Genomic DNA, 15141 nt, shown 5'->3' on the forward strand with positions numbered 1-15141 from the left:
AGAAACCAATCAGAACCCTCAAATACCCAACCAATGAGGACATTAACCCTAACCCAATAGAAACACCAGATACAACCACCAATCAGTGTACACATGTGCCAACCACTACCACACCATATAAGGTCCCAGCAACCTCAGACAAGGTTTGCTGGCCAGGGAGTTGGAAGCTGCTTGCTCCTGTTCAGAATCTCCTAGAAGACAGACAGGCTCAATCCACAGCTTTGGACTTCAGCAGGTAAAGGCTTCACTAACTCGAAATCTAACAATACTGTTTGAATAAAGCTTTACTCCCCCTGCTGGCCAAAAAACGAAGTGCACAGGCCCCAGTAAATACAGTTTAAACAGCTCACAGAAGCACCCTCTGATGTAGAAAATCCCTGTTGCTGGGGTGGGGGGCAGCAGGGGGGCAGCAGGAGGGCTGGCCTCACTGGCTTGTGAACACAAAATGGTGGCTGGGGGTGCACTGTTTGAGCACACAGGCCGAAGCACAGAGCAAAGGAGACATTTGAAGGGAAAACAGATTTGTCACTGTTGGAAAGTGGGTTATTGGTAGGGGCAAATGTAGGTCTGCCACTGGCAATAAGGCCACTAACACATGATAGGACTCAGCATAGGTCTTAGAGAATTATTCCTTTGCTCAACCCTTGGTAACGTGGCTGCGACCAGACAGGCTTAACTTCAAAGACAGGTATGTAAAGCATTTAAAAACACCATTTCAGTAAATAATTAAGACACAACACAAAATAAAAATCCAACACCAATTTATAAAAATAGGTAATATTTTTATCTTTTAAATGACACCAAAACGAAAATAATCCACTGTAGGGAACCTGATATATGAATTTTTAAAGATTAGTCACTTTCTAGTGCTTAGAAACCAACAGCGCCCCTTTTTTTTTTTTTTTTTGCTCTGTCAGGGACACACCTTTATAAATTGTTCTGAAGAATTCTCACCACTGTAGTGGGCCGCCTTCTTCAGCAAGCGGGGTCCAGTTAGAACACCTTCCTGGCGTTCTGCTTGCAGGTCCCAAAGTATCCAACACGCAATCCAAGGTTCTGGAATCTCCAAGAGGGTCCTTGAAAGTGTGAAACTTCAATTCCGCAATCCACTTGAACAAAACCCCTTACAAATCCACTGTGCTCCAGGCTTGGAATTCTTTGTGGGGCTGTCCAGGTGAGCTCTGTTAACCTGTAGCTTGCAGGGAGTTTCCACTCTTGAGTCTTTTGGCAGCAAGGTAATCCACAGGGCTGTAGTTTCAGAGGGTGCAGTCTTCATAGGGCATGCCTTAGAGTTCCTTGCACACAGCAAAACCTTCAGCAGGGCACTTCTTGCTTCACTCAGTTTCAAGCAGCAGATCTGGAGGGCTCTGCCCCTCTCAGATACTTATTCAAAATTCTCTGTGTCAAGCACCAGGTCACTGCTGACCAATGAGAGCAGGGCAACTCCTCCTAGTTATGACCACATCCTGTGGAGTGTGTCATTAGTTTGTCCCAGAATGCATCATCCTTCCAAATCCATAATGGCTGATTTTCCAGCAAGGAGGTAAGAGCTGGCTAAACACACCCACTGGGATATCTCATTTCCATGGACCATCCCAGTAACATCTGCAAATTCCTTTCTGAAGCCTAGTCCTGACTCTGGGTCACAACTGTCATTGTGGACTAAAACCCAGGCCTCCCCTCTTGCCTTTGAAGAGCGTAGTTTACGACGCCACCTCCTGGCCTGGAATTCCTATAGAACAGATCACTGCCCTCCCAGCAGCCTGGCTAATCCACTTAAATCTGACCAATCAGGGCAGACCACTGAAAGGCTGAATTTGGACTTACAAACAAGAAAGTCTCATAACTTATTGTATGTACACTTTAGGAGAAATTCAAAAATATAATATTGTTGGATTTACTACGACCATTCTGGGAAGTCTTTGAATGGTCCGGCTAGTCCTCTCCTATCAATATTTATTAATCAATCACTTCCTACCATGTTAACCTATGGGCCATGTGGTTTGCAATGGGGAAAATGACTTGCGCCACTTTTGTAGCACCAGGGCTTATAAAACCATATTTTATAAGTATTTCCCTAATTTCTACCGGACCCCCACCCCCTGTGCAACTAGGGGAATCTTCAGGGGTTCTGAATCTGCAGAAATATTGCAGATCTCCCTTACCCAATTCTTCCAGCATCAAAGTCGAATTTGAGCACCTCTTTAAGACAATGTGTGGGAGTGAAATGTAAAATGTCACTTTACCCAGGCTTCTAAAAACTCATTTTATAAGGCTTTCCTTATAGATAACTGACCCCCCACCCCTGGGATACCTAGGGGTGACCCAGGGGGTCCCTAATATGCAAAAACATGGTAGGTTTTTAATTTTTAAGGGCCCCTACCCTCAATGTCGAGTTTGGGCACAATTTAAGGTTTAAAAGCTGTCCTGGCCACCAGTGCAGATTTTAAACTGACCTCAGGCTTCAGCACTGCACACATGCTGGTGCAGAGAATATGCTGGCCTCTAAACTGCCATGCCCCAGGATACTGGAGACTTCTAGGTAGTTTCAATCCCCTGCCCTATTACATACTAGGGGCTTAGGTGGTAGGTCATGCCAACTACAGGGGTACCCCACCATACTATAGTGTACCCTAGTGTATGTTGGGTGTCTTAACTGTGTTCTAATGTGTTCCTTTTAGCTTGGCACTGGCCCTGGGTCTGGTTAAACAGAGCCCAGGGTCAGTCAGAGTCAGTTACCACCAGTTCCAGTCAGCAAAAAGTTGGGGGGTGCCCAGGGCACAGGATGACTTTGCAACATAGCCCCCCCCCAAACGAAAGGTGATGGGTTACTAACCTACACCCTGGTAGTCCTCTTCGGCTAAGTGGAAAAACCTGGAAAGTCCATCTGCATTGGCATGGGCAACCCCAGGTCTGTGTTCCACTGTAAAGTCCATTCCCTGTAGGGAAATGGACCACCTTAACAGCTTGGGATTCTCACCTCTCATCTGAATGAGCCACCTGAGAGGCCTGTTGTCAGTTTGAACACGAAAGTGAGTCCCAAACAAATATGGTCTCAACTTTTTCAGTGACCACACCACAGCAAAAGCCTCTCTCTCAATGGCACTCCACCTCTGCTCTCTGGGAAGAAGCCTCCTGCTAATAAAGGCAACTGGCTGATCAAGGCTCCCTTCATTCAGCTGTGACAAAACTGCACCAATCCCTTGCTCTGAAGCATCAGTCTGAACTACAAATTCCTTTGTGTAGTCAGGGGCCAGTAACACTGGTGCTGAACACATAGCAGCTTTCAGAGTGTCAAAAGCCTTCTGACACTCTGGGGTCCAAATCACCTTTTTGGGCCTCTTTTTAGAAGTCAGTTCTGTTAGGGGCCCCACAATAATCCCATAATTTTGAACAAACCTTCTATAGTATCCTGTCAGTCCAAGGAATGCCCTGACCTGAGTCTGGGTAACAGGAGCTGTCCAATCCAAAATAGTTTGGATTTTAGCTTGGAGAGGCTGTACATGACCCCCACCTACCAGGTGGCCCAGGTACACCACAGAACTCTGCCCTATTTGGCACTTGCGTTCCTTAATAGTCAGGCCTGCCTGCTGCATGGCCTGAAGCACTTCCCTTAGGTGGTTTAAGTGATCCCCCCAGGTAGAACTGTATACAGCTATATCATCCAGGTAAGCTGCACTGAACTGTTCCAACCCAGACAAGACCCTGTTCACTAACCTTTGGAAGGTGGCAGGTGCATTCTTTAATCCAAAGGGCATTACCTTGAACTGATAATGTCCCTCTGGTGTGGAGAATGCAGACCTCTCCTTTGCTCCATCAGTGAGGGCAATCTGCCAGTAACCTGAAGTCAAATCAAAAGTACTCAGGTACTTAGCAGCCCCTAACCTATCAATGAGCTCATCAGCTCTAGGTATGGGGTGCGCGTCCGTCTTTGTGACTGCATTCAAACCTCTGTAGTCCACACAGAACCTTAACTCCTTGGGTCCCCCCTGAGGATTAGGTTTAGGTACCAGTACCACTGGACTGGCCCATGGACTCTCAGACGGTTCAATTACCCCCAGCTCCAGCATCTTAGCAACCTCAGCTTTGATGCTGGCTCTGACATGGTCAGACGACCTGTACATTTTATTTTTGACAGGTCTGCTGTCACCAGTGTCAATGTGGTGCACACACCACTCAGTGATGCCTGGGGTCAGAGAGAACAGGCCAGCAAACTGCTCCAGCACCTGCTTACAGTCTCTGTGCTGCTGGTCTGTCAACTTGGGAGAGAGCACAACTCCCTCCACTGACCCAACTTGCACATTGGTGGAGAGGAGGTCGGGCACAGGCTCAGTTTCCTCCTCCACACCCTCATCAGTGGCCAGTAACATGGTCATGTCTGCCCTGTCATGGTGTGGTTTCAATCTATTCACATGCAGGACCCTGTGAGGGTTCCTGGGGGTGCCAAGGTCAACCAAATAGGTAACCTCACCCTTCTTTTCTAAGATTGGATAGGGCCCACTCCACTTGTCATGGAGGGCCCTGGGAGCCACAGGCTCCAACACCCACACCAACTGTCCTGGAGTATACTCAGGCATAGTAGCCTTTCGATCATACCAGTGCTTCATGAGCTCCTGGCTGGCCTCCAGTTTCCTGTTTGCTTCGTACATGTACTCCGCCATTCTAGATCTCAGGCCTAGCACATAATCAAGCACATTGTCCTTAGCTTCTTTAATAGGCTTCTCTAAAGATTCTCTAAGCAGGCTCAATGGCCCCCTCACAGGGTGTCCAAACACCAGCTCAAAAGGACTGAAACCAACCCCTTTCTGTGGCACCTCCCTGTAGGCAAACAGTAAGCATGGGAGGAGAACATCCCATCTCCTCCTGAGTTTCTCTGACAACCCATTTATCATGCCCTTCAGGGTTTTGTTGAATCTCTCAACAAGACCATTTCCTTGTGGGTGATAGGGGGTGGTGAACTTGTAGTTGACACCACACTCATCCCACATAGCAGTCAGATAGCTGGACAGGAAGTTCGTGCCCCTGTCTGACACCACCTCTTTTGGAAAACCCACTCTGGTGAACACGCCAAGCAGTGCTCTAGCCACTGCAGGTGCATCAATGGTTCTAAGAGGTATGGCTTCAGGGTATCTAGTAGCATGGTCAACTACCACTAAGATATACCTATTCCCTGATGCAGTAGGTGGGTCCAGGGGACCAACAATGTCCATCCCCACCCTTTCAAAAGGAACCCCAACCACTGGCAGTGGTATTAGGGGAGCCTTTGTCTTGCCCCCTGCCTTGCCACTGGCCTGACAGGTGACACAGGAGCTGCAAAACACCTTTACCTTTTCAGACATATTGGGCCAGTAGAAATGGTTCACCAACCGGTTCCATGTCTTTGTCCGACCCAAATGTCCTGCCAAGGGGATATCGTGACTCAAAGTCAGGATGAACTCTCTGTACTTCTGGGGCACCACCAATCTCCTGGTGGCCCCCTCCTTGAGGTTTCTGGCCTCAGTATAAAGCAGTCCATCTTCCCAGTAGAGTTTGTGAAACCCACTGTCATCCCCCTCCTCTTGCTTAGAAGCAATCCGCCTCAAGCTCTCAAGGGTGGGACAGTCACGCTGTCCCTGACTGAACTCCTCTCTGGAGGGTCCACCTGCTCCTGTCAGTTCTGCCAAATCTGACAGCTCTGGCAGGGATGGAGTCCCTCCCTCAGAGGCCAGATCCTCCCCATCAGGGTTAGATTCTTCCTGCACCTCTGGAGTTCCCTGGGCTGGCTCACCAGACCCAGTGCCCTTGTCCTTGGATGCTTGGCCCTTTGTTCCAGGGTCCAAGTGTCCAGACCCTCCCTTCTGGCTAGTCTGTGACCTAGTCACAGCACATACCCACTCAGGGAGCTCCAATATTTTCATATGGAGTCCTCTCGCCACCTCTGACCACGCAGAGGCTTCAAGATCATTGCCCAGAAAACACTGGACTGGAAGCACCTTTGACACAGCTACCTTCATAGGGCCTGTCACACCTCCCCATTCCAAATCCACCACAGCCATGGGATGGAGTTTGGTAGTGCGGTCTGCATATGTCGCCTGGTGAAACTCACCAGGTAACAACCTCTCTGGCGGCACCAGTTTATCCAGGACCATAGTTACACTAGCCCCAGTGTCTCTGAAAGCCTCAATCTCAGTCCCATTCACTTTAGGCCTCTGCCTGTACTTGTCCATGTTTGGAGGTAAGGCAGCAAGGGTGGCAATACTCACCCCACCCAGGGACACTAAGGTTGCTTCCACCACCTGCCTGTTCTGTACACCACCCTCCACCCCTACACTGACACTGGCAATCCCTGTGGATGGCCCCTTAGGGGGGAGCTTCTTGGCGCAGACAGCATCTCCCTGCTTATGCCCTGGCTGGTTACAGTCAAAGCACTTACCCACCTTTGAGGGATCAAAGAACCTACCAGGCTTTCCCTGAAACCCCCTCCCTTTGAATTTGGGTTGGCTCGGGGCCCCCCCTCCTTGTGCAGGTTTTTGTGGGTCTTTGGAGGACTCCTTAGGATTTTGACCTTCATTTCCCTGGGCTTTCCCCTGGGGAGGGACCTGTCCTCCTTTCTTCTGGTCACCCCCCTGATGCTGAATGGAAACCCGGGTTCTCACCCACTCATCAGCTGATTCCCCCAGCTCTCTGGGGTCAGTCAGCTTAGAGTCCACTAGATACTGGCGTAACTTCTCTTCTGCACAATGAGTCAAAATGTGTTCTTTCAAAAACAAATTATACAATCCCTCATATGTGTCAACTTTGTTACCAACAATCCAGCCTTCCAGTGCCTTTACTGAAACGTCCACAAAGTCTACCCAAGACTTTGAACTCAATTTCTGTGTCCCTCTAAACTTCACCCTGTACTGTTCTGGAGTCAGACCAAATCTCTTGACAAAGAATGCCTTCATCTGCTGGTATGATTCTGCATCCTCTCCCTTCAGGGTCAGGAGCCTATCCCTCCCAGCTACTGGAATCAACTCCCACAGGAGTGCGCCCCAATACCTAGAGTGGACCCTACTCATTTTAAGGGCCCTCTCAAAAGCTGCTAGCCACTTGTCAATGTCATCCCCCTCAGTGTACTTGGGTACTATGCCTTTGGGAAGTTTAGGTTCAAATCTACCACCCCTAGACATTTCAGCATCTTCTTCACTTTCGCTGCCACCATTCCTTTTCTCCTCCCTCTCCCACTTTCTCTTAGCCAATTCGAATTTCTCCTTCTCCAAGGCAATCAACTCTAATTGGGCCTGAAGCTGTCTCTCTGCAAGGGACAGTAGTGGTACCTGAGTAAGGGACCCTTCCCCACTCCCACCACCACCTTGATTCACCTGGCTAACACTAGTCACAATGGGAAAGGTTTCATCCTCACCCCCCTCTCGGGTGAGGTTGGGGGGAACATCTTCCCACCCTCTTGGGTTCTCCTCCGCTGCCCTGGCCCAGGCCTTTAGGGACTCAAGCAACCCTGCCTTCCTCGTCTTCTTTGCAGGACGCAGCCCCCTAAGCCTACACTGTTCCCTAAGCTCTGCCATCTTAAACTGGGACAGTTTAGCCAGATCCAGCTCCATGGTTCCCTAGTTTTGGGTCACAAAAACTAGGCACAATAGACTTAGAACAATTTGGAAAAATCAAAACAATGGATAAAAAACAGTTTAGTCCAAATTCGAAAAATCAAACTCAAAAGTTTTGTTCTAAGGCAATTTAGAGGATTTTTATAATCTTAAAATATTCACTGAAAGGTGTACTTTTTAAACACAAGTCCTCATCTGCACCGCTGAACACCAAATGTTGGAAAGTGGGTTATTGGTAGGGGCAAATGTAGGTCTGCCACTGGCAATAAGGCCACTAACACATGATAGGACTCAGCATAGGTCTTAGAGAATTATTCCTTTGCTCAACCCCTGGTAACGTGGCTGCGAGCAGACAGGCTTAACTTCAAAGACAGGTATGTAAAGCATTTAAAAACACCATTTCAGTAAATAATTAAGACACAACACAAAATAAAAATCCAACACCAATTTATAAAAATAGGTAATATTTTTATCTTTTAAATGACACCAAAACGAAAATAATCCACTGTAGGGAACCTGATATATGAATTTTTAACGATTAGTCACTTTCTAGTGCTTAGAAACCAACAGCGCCCCTTTAAGTCTTTTTGTTTGCTCTGTCAGGGACACACCTTTATAAATTGTTCTGAAGAATTCTCACCCTTGTAGTGGGCCGCCTTCTTCAGCAAGCGGGGTGCAGTTAGAACACCTTCCTGGCGTTCTGCTTGCAGGTCCCAACGTATCCAACACGCAATCCAAGGTTCTGGAATCTCCAAGAGGGTCCTTGAAAGTGTGAAACTTCAATTCCGCAATCCACTTGGACAAAACCCCTTACAAATCCACTGTGCTCCAGGCTTGGAATTCTTTGTGGGGCTGTCCAGGTGAGCTCTGTTAACCTGTAGCTTGCAGGGAGTTTCCACTCTTGAGTCTTTTGGCAGCAAGGTAATCCACAGGGCTGTAGTTTCAGAGGGTGCAGTCTTCATAGGGCATGCCTTAGAGTTCCTTGCACACAGCAAAACCTTCAGCAGGGCACTTCTTGCTTCACTCAGTTTCAAGCAGCAGATCTGGAGGGCTCTGCCCCTCTCAGATACGTATTCAAAATTCTCTGTGTCAAGCACCAGGTCACTGCTGACCAATGAGAGCAGGGCAACTCCTCCTAGTTATGACCACATCCTGTGGAGTGTGTCATTAGTTTGTCCCAGAATGCATCATCCTTCCAAATCCATAATGGCTGATTTTCCAGCAAGGAGGTAAGAGCTGGCTAAACACACCCCCTGGGATATCTCATTTCCATGGACCATCCCAGTAACATCTGCAAATTCCTTTCTTAAGCCTAGTCCTGACTCTGGGTCACAACTGTCATTGTGGACTAAAATCCAGGTCTCCCCTCTTGCCTTTGAAGAGCGTAGTTTACGACGCAACCTCCTGGCCTGGAATTCCTATAGAACAGATCACTGCCCTCCCAGCAGCCTGGCTAATCCACTTAAATCTGACCAATCAGGGCAGACCACTGAAAGGCTGAATTTGGACTTACAAACAAGAAAGTCTCATAACTTATTGTATGTACACTTTAGGAGAAATTCAAAAATATAATATTGTTGGATTTACTACGACCATTCTGGGAAGTCTTTGAATGGTCCGGCTAGTCCTCTCCTATCAATATTTATTAATCAATCACTTCCTACCATGTTAACCTATGGGCCATGTGGTTTGCAATGGGGAAAATGACTTGCGCCACTTTTGTAGCACCAGGGCTTATAAAACCATATTTTATAAGTATTTCCCTAATTTCTACCGGACCCCCACCCCCTGTGCAACTAGGGGAGTCTTCAGGGGTTCTGAATCTGCAGAAATATTGCAGATCACCCTTACCCAATTCTTCCAGCATCAAAGTCGAATTTGAGCACCTCTTTAAGACAATGTGGGGAGTGAAATGTAAAATGTCACTTTACCCAGGCTTCTAAAAACTCATTTTATAAGGCACTCCTTATAGATAACTGACCCCCCACCCCTGGGATACCTAGGGGTGACCCTGGGGGTCCCTAATATGCAAAAACATGGTAGGTTTTTAATTTTTAAGGGCCCCTACCCTCAAAGTCGAGTTTGGGCACAATTTAAGGTTTAAAAGCTGTCCTGGCCACCAGTGCAGATTTTAAACTGACCTCAGGCTTCAGCACTGCACACATGCTGGTGCAGAGAATATGCTGGCCTCTAAACTGCCATGCCCCAGGATACTGGAGACTTCTAGGTAGTTTCAATCCCCTGCCCTATTACATACTAGGGGCTTAGGTGGTAGGTCATGCCAACTACAGGGGTACCCCACCATACTATAGTGTACCCTAGTGTATGTTGGGTGTCTTAACTGTGTTCTAATGTGTTCCTTTTAGCTTGGCACTGGGCCTGGTTAAACAGAGCCCAGGGTCAGTCAGAGTCAGTTACCACCAGTTCCAGTCAGCAAAAAGTTGGGGGGTGCCCAGGGCACAGGATGACTTTGCAACAGTCACCAAGGAATAAGAGGGACAAACTACAGAGGTTGGACTGCAAATCCCACAATTCAACACACTAAATGAAGGCCATCATGGGCAGGGAAAACCACACATTTAAAACACAATACAGGTGATAAAATATGCAATTACAGGCAAGCTAAAACTAAAATTTTTAACAGTAACAACCACAGGCATAGACAGTAAACACAGAAAGTGAAAATCGTTTTTTAAACAACTTTTTGTCTTGGGAAGAGACAGCACTAGTCTGTCTCCTTACCACTTCCTGGACTCTGCTCACTGTAATCTGGGGCACATGTGGGCTGCAACTCACAAGATGGAGGAGAATCCATTGTACACGCGCGCAACAAGGATGTAACAGCGTGAGGTGGCGGACGGTAGCAGATAGGAAAAACCCCTTGTTCGGTATGTTATCACCCATAGCACTATGCGAGTCGATCCGAGGATGCCACCCACTCCCGGGTCCTCCCTCTTGCTGGCAGCGAGGGATCTGCCAGCCGTAGTTACAAAACAGGGAGGGGAATCGGGGCGGCCTGAAATAGCGAGAACGCCTTTAATGATGCACTCTCCTTTCGTCAGCCGTATTTACAGAACAGGGAGGGGACTCGGGGGCGGCCTGAAATAGCGAGAGCGCCTTTAAAGATGCACAGTGGATTTATGATGATCAGCTCATTAATTATCCCAGTTTCTTATTATAAAGGATAAACAAAGGGAATATAAAGTGTAATTTTGCACCTCGCCGACCCACTCCGTTTTTCCTCCATCACATTTTCTTTAAAATACACTATTGTCAGTTGTGCGTTGCCTCTTCAGTTCTCCCACATGCCGGTTGCGTGCAGGGAGGCTTACCACACGCATGTTTAGTAACACGGAGTAAACGGTGTAAACGAGCGACAGGTAGGCACAGAATTACGCCAGATGTGTAGCTTTGAAAAATGGGTAATCCATACAGTGGTTGCGCTACTGCTTTGGAATAGAACAGGCGCTAAATACATCAAGAACACCAAAATGGAAAAGCGGGACCTACCACTAGAGGTCAGTATTGCACAGCCTAGCCTGTGACGAAGAGGTGCAGAGATAGGGAGGGGGCTGGCATGCATGCTGTGTCTGGTTATCTCTGCGTGGAAGGGGGGAAAGTAAACAAGCTAAGTTGGTTGACAATAAACATCTGTTATCCAGTGTCTAAATGGGGTGTACATGCGCTTAACAAATAGAGGAGTCATTGTCCCTGCGACCCCAGCTGGGCCTATACGTGGGGCTATACGTGATCTCATGCTCCCAGAGTAAGCAACATGTTCATTTAGCGGGGTGCTAGGTAAAAGGAAATTATCTAACATTAGAGTACAAAATGTACCAAAACGAGCTAGACGAGATTCCAAGTGCTGTAGCTGACAAGAAGGCAGAGGCGTGGAGCATGCCCCAGGCCGACCAGTCCACGGTGATTGCTGAGGATTGGTGGTAAACGTAGGAAGGGGGCATTGCAAGGTAAAACAGCTGCACCATGGAGTTGGGTAACAATAAACAGCTGCTATGCAGTGCTAGGATCCCTTGGGCATAAGGGCACTTTACAAACACGTAGGTTATGTCCCCCGCATCCCCGGCAGTGCGAGCTCAGGACTCATCCCTCCCAAGCAACAAATAGAATTGAAGGGGTAGTATGTAAAGATAAAGGTCCACTGTGCCAGAAAGTACTTCAACGAAATGCGCATTTAACATATAGGCTGGAAATCAGAAGTGGCAACAATGCACTTCCAAGAGTGTTACAAGAAAAATATTCGTAAAATAGGGGCAGGCTCACGAAGTCTAAGACAATGTTCAGAAGCAAACATTTCATAAGAAGGGGGGGACTTACAGTGGCCCCATTAAGAAGATGCAAATGTTATGTCACATCCCTCTCCACCCCCCCCTGGCAGGGCTTACTCGGTAATTTATCCTCCCAAGGGGGGAAATAATGACAAGACAGTGGAAAGGAGGTAAAGAAAAGCAAGTATCAATTACTCAAAGATCATTTAATACGAATTTGCCCGCTGAAATGCAGCTGGTGCCCAGGTGAAGCGACAAGACTCCTGCAGGAAAAAAAGGACAATCAAGTTTTATAAGATGGCTTCCCGAGGACAGGACACGGGTATGATCAGGTGATACACCTACTTTTACTACTTTACGGGCAATAACACCGCATAGGGGGCCTAGCCATAGCGGCTTCTCCCAACTATAAGTAATAGGTTCAGGGCCCCGGGATATGCGCACCACGTGAAGAAACATAGCGAGACAGTTGTTAGTTTAACGAAGGAACTCCAAGAATCTGTCAGGGAGAATATTTACAAACTTGGCAGTTCATCATACATAAAAAACACACACAAAAAAAAACACACTAAGTCAAGGGCCCACAAGGGAGGACACTTCCAAAGTGGCAGGAATAAATTAATAATCTCTTTCATATGCATGGGGCCAGGTGCCCTCTATCCTGGAGCATAATCTTGGGTTTGTCTTCCTCCCAGAGTAAGGAAAGTTCGGTGGAGGGGGTGGTACACCCGGAAGAACACCTTTGCAGGGTTACTAGTTTCGCGGGGGAACCCCCCAGGCGCATGGGTGAGGAGAGGAGGTATTTAAGTAATGTATGTTGAAACATGCCGCCATGACCAGTCTCTGACTATCTCCCAATTTTGAATTTCATGTATCGCCCATGGTGAGAGGAAACAGTGCTGTAAGACTCCGAACAGGACACAAGCGTGCCACGGCATAATGACGAGGATGGAGCAGAGCACACCATGGCGTTTGGGTGAAGATTATTGTCAGACCTTACCAGATGTCAGCCTTCCGGAAGACACAGCAAGAGAGGGAGCTCGAGCGGTACAACAGCTGGGGCCGGCCCACAGAAAGAGCAGTGGAGGCGCAAAGAGACGACGCAGGGTAGGGGGAGCCGCAGGAAGACGGAAGCCTCCCCGGCGGCGTGGTGGAAACAAAAGGTCTATTGGTTTGGTTATGACACACACCGACAGGGCGGTGTGTAGAAGGAGGGCCACTCACTCTCGGATGCCTCACGGCTGGGTGAGTACGCCCGAGGAAAAATCGGGGTAGCAAACAGAGAGGGCACTCGCAGCCCAGCAACCCCGACAGACGGCAGGGCGCAGGAGAGACTAGCAAGGGAGCGAGTTGGGCCTGACTCCGGGAAAAGGCTACACCCACACACGCAAAGGGGCATGGAAAACAACAAAGAACAATTTACAAGCTGTCAGGGTGGTTTACGACCCTAGGATATGCAAATGAGCAAAAGACTAATCAGTGATTTACGACCAGCCGATGATTTATGATTCCCATGTAGAATGATTTATGACAACAAAATGATGACAGATTTGTGACAGAATGATTTATGACATCCCGATATTTTATGACCACGATGTATGACAATGATTGATGATGACAACAAAACGATGACAGAATGACTTATGATAGCTGATGATTTATGACCCATGATTTATGATGTCCAAATGACACTGACTGATAAACAATTGTTATAATGTATGATAATGATTTATGACCCCGGCCCAAGAAGGTGTCCAGGGGAGTTGTACAAAGAGGACGTATATAATGAGTAATAAAACTGCGGCCAACAACCACCACAAAAACAATGACTGTTGGCTGTGTGTAGTAATACAAATACACAGGTATGGTAGGGTTCCTGGAATGGGCACAGTGAGGCTGTTATTGCAGAGGCCGCCCCCGAAGGGTGCCTCGAGGGCCGGCGCCGTAATGGCCGCCTGAGCCCAAAAAGGAACAGAGCCGGTTTGCGCTGGTCAGCGCCGCCGGGAATCGCCGCATGGCGAAAAGTCTCAAGGCAATGTCTTGCCTCCCCCTCCCCAAGAACGAAGGGAAGAGGAAAAGGGGGAGGGGGATATAAGGTAACGCTCCCCCTGGGCAGCTCACCTTTTGCATCAGGGAGCTGGGGGAGCGGCACCAACATTTTCGAGTCCCACCCACCCACACCTACAACAGCAGCATCGCAGTGCTGGCAGGGATGGAAAGGACTAAGGGTGCAACGATTAGCGATGGAGACACACCGGAAGTAAGGCCATGCACTTTTGGATACCTCACGGCTGAGTGCAGTAGGCTAACAAAAGAGGTAGCAAACGGAGACGGCACTCGCGGCCCATCCCCCGCCGGTCGGCAGGGCACAAAAGAGTCCAATATGGTAGCAAGCTGAGGCCTAACTCCGGGAAGAGCCTACCCCCATACGGAGCGTGAAGGGAGCACAAAGCCAACCCAACGGGATGAAAGACGGCGGAAACAAAAGGTCTATTGGTTTGATGATGACACAGGGCAAAGAACAATTTACAAGCTGTCAGGGTAGTTTACGACCCTAGGATATGCAAATGAGCAAAAGACTAACCAGTGATTTACGACCAGACGATGATTTATGGCTGATGATTTATGATGCCCATGTAGAATGATTTATGACAACAAAATGATGACAGATTTGTGACAGAACGATTTATGACATCCCGATCATTTATGACCACGATGTATGACAATAATTGATGATGACAACAAAACGATGACAGAATGACTTATGATACCTGATGATTCATGACCCATGATTTATGATGTCCAAATGACACTGACTGATAACCAATTGTGATAATGTATGATAATGATTTATGACCCCGGCCCAAGAAGGTGTCCAGGGGAGTTGTACAAAGAGGACGTATGTAATGAGTAATAAAACTGCGGCCAACAACCACCACAAAAACAATGACCGTTGGCTGTGTGTAGTAATACAAATACACAGGTTTGGTAGGGTTCCTGGAATGGGCATAGTGAGGCTGTTACTGAAGTGAGCTATTCAAACCAAACCAGTGGGACAAGCACAAAAGTCTTACTGTCTCAACTAATCTCCAGCCCAAGAGTTCATCCTGTGAGGTACCAGAAACAAGAGACCACAGCATAACCTTGTTCCACCCACTTTGCTGCTCAATAGTAAAAGATGATATCCTCAATCTAGCCAATATCATAACGTTGCTGAAACAGATTTATAGACCTAGCCAGGACAACCTCAGCTGACCCTGAATACATTAAAT

Source organism: Lissotriton helveticus, chromosome 3_2 (genome assembly GCF_964261635.1).
Source record: "Lissotriton helveticus chromosome 3_2, aLisHel1.1, whole genome shotgun sequence".
NCBI classification, from domain to species: Eukaryota; Metazoa; Chordata; class Amphibia; order Caudata; family Salamandridae; genus Lissotriton; species Lissotriton helveticus.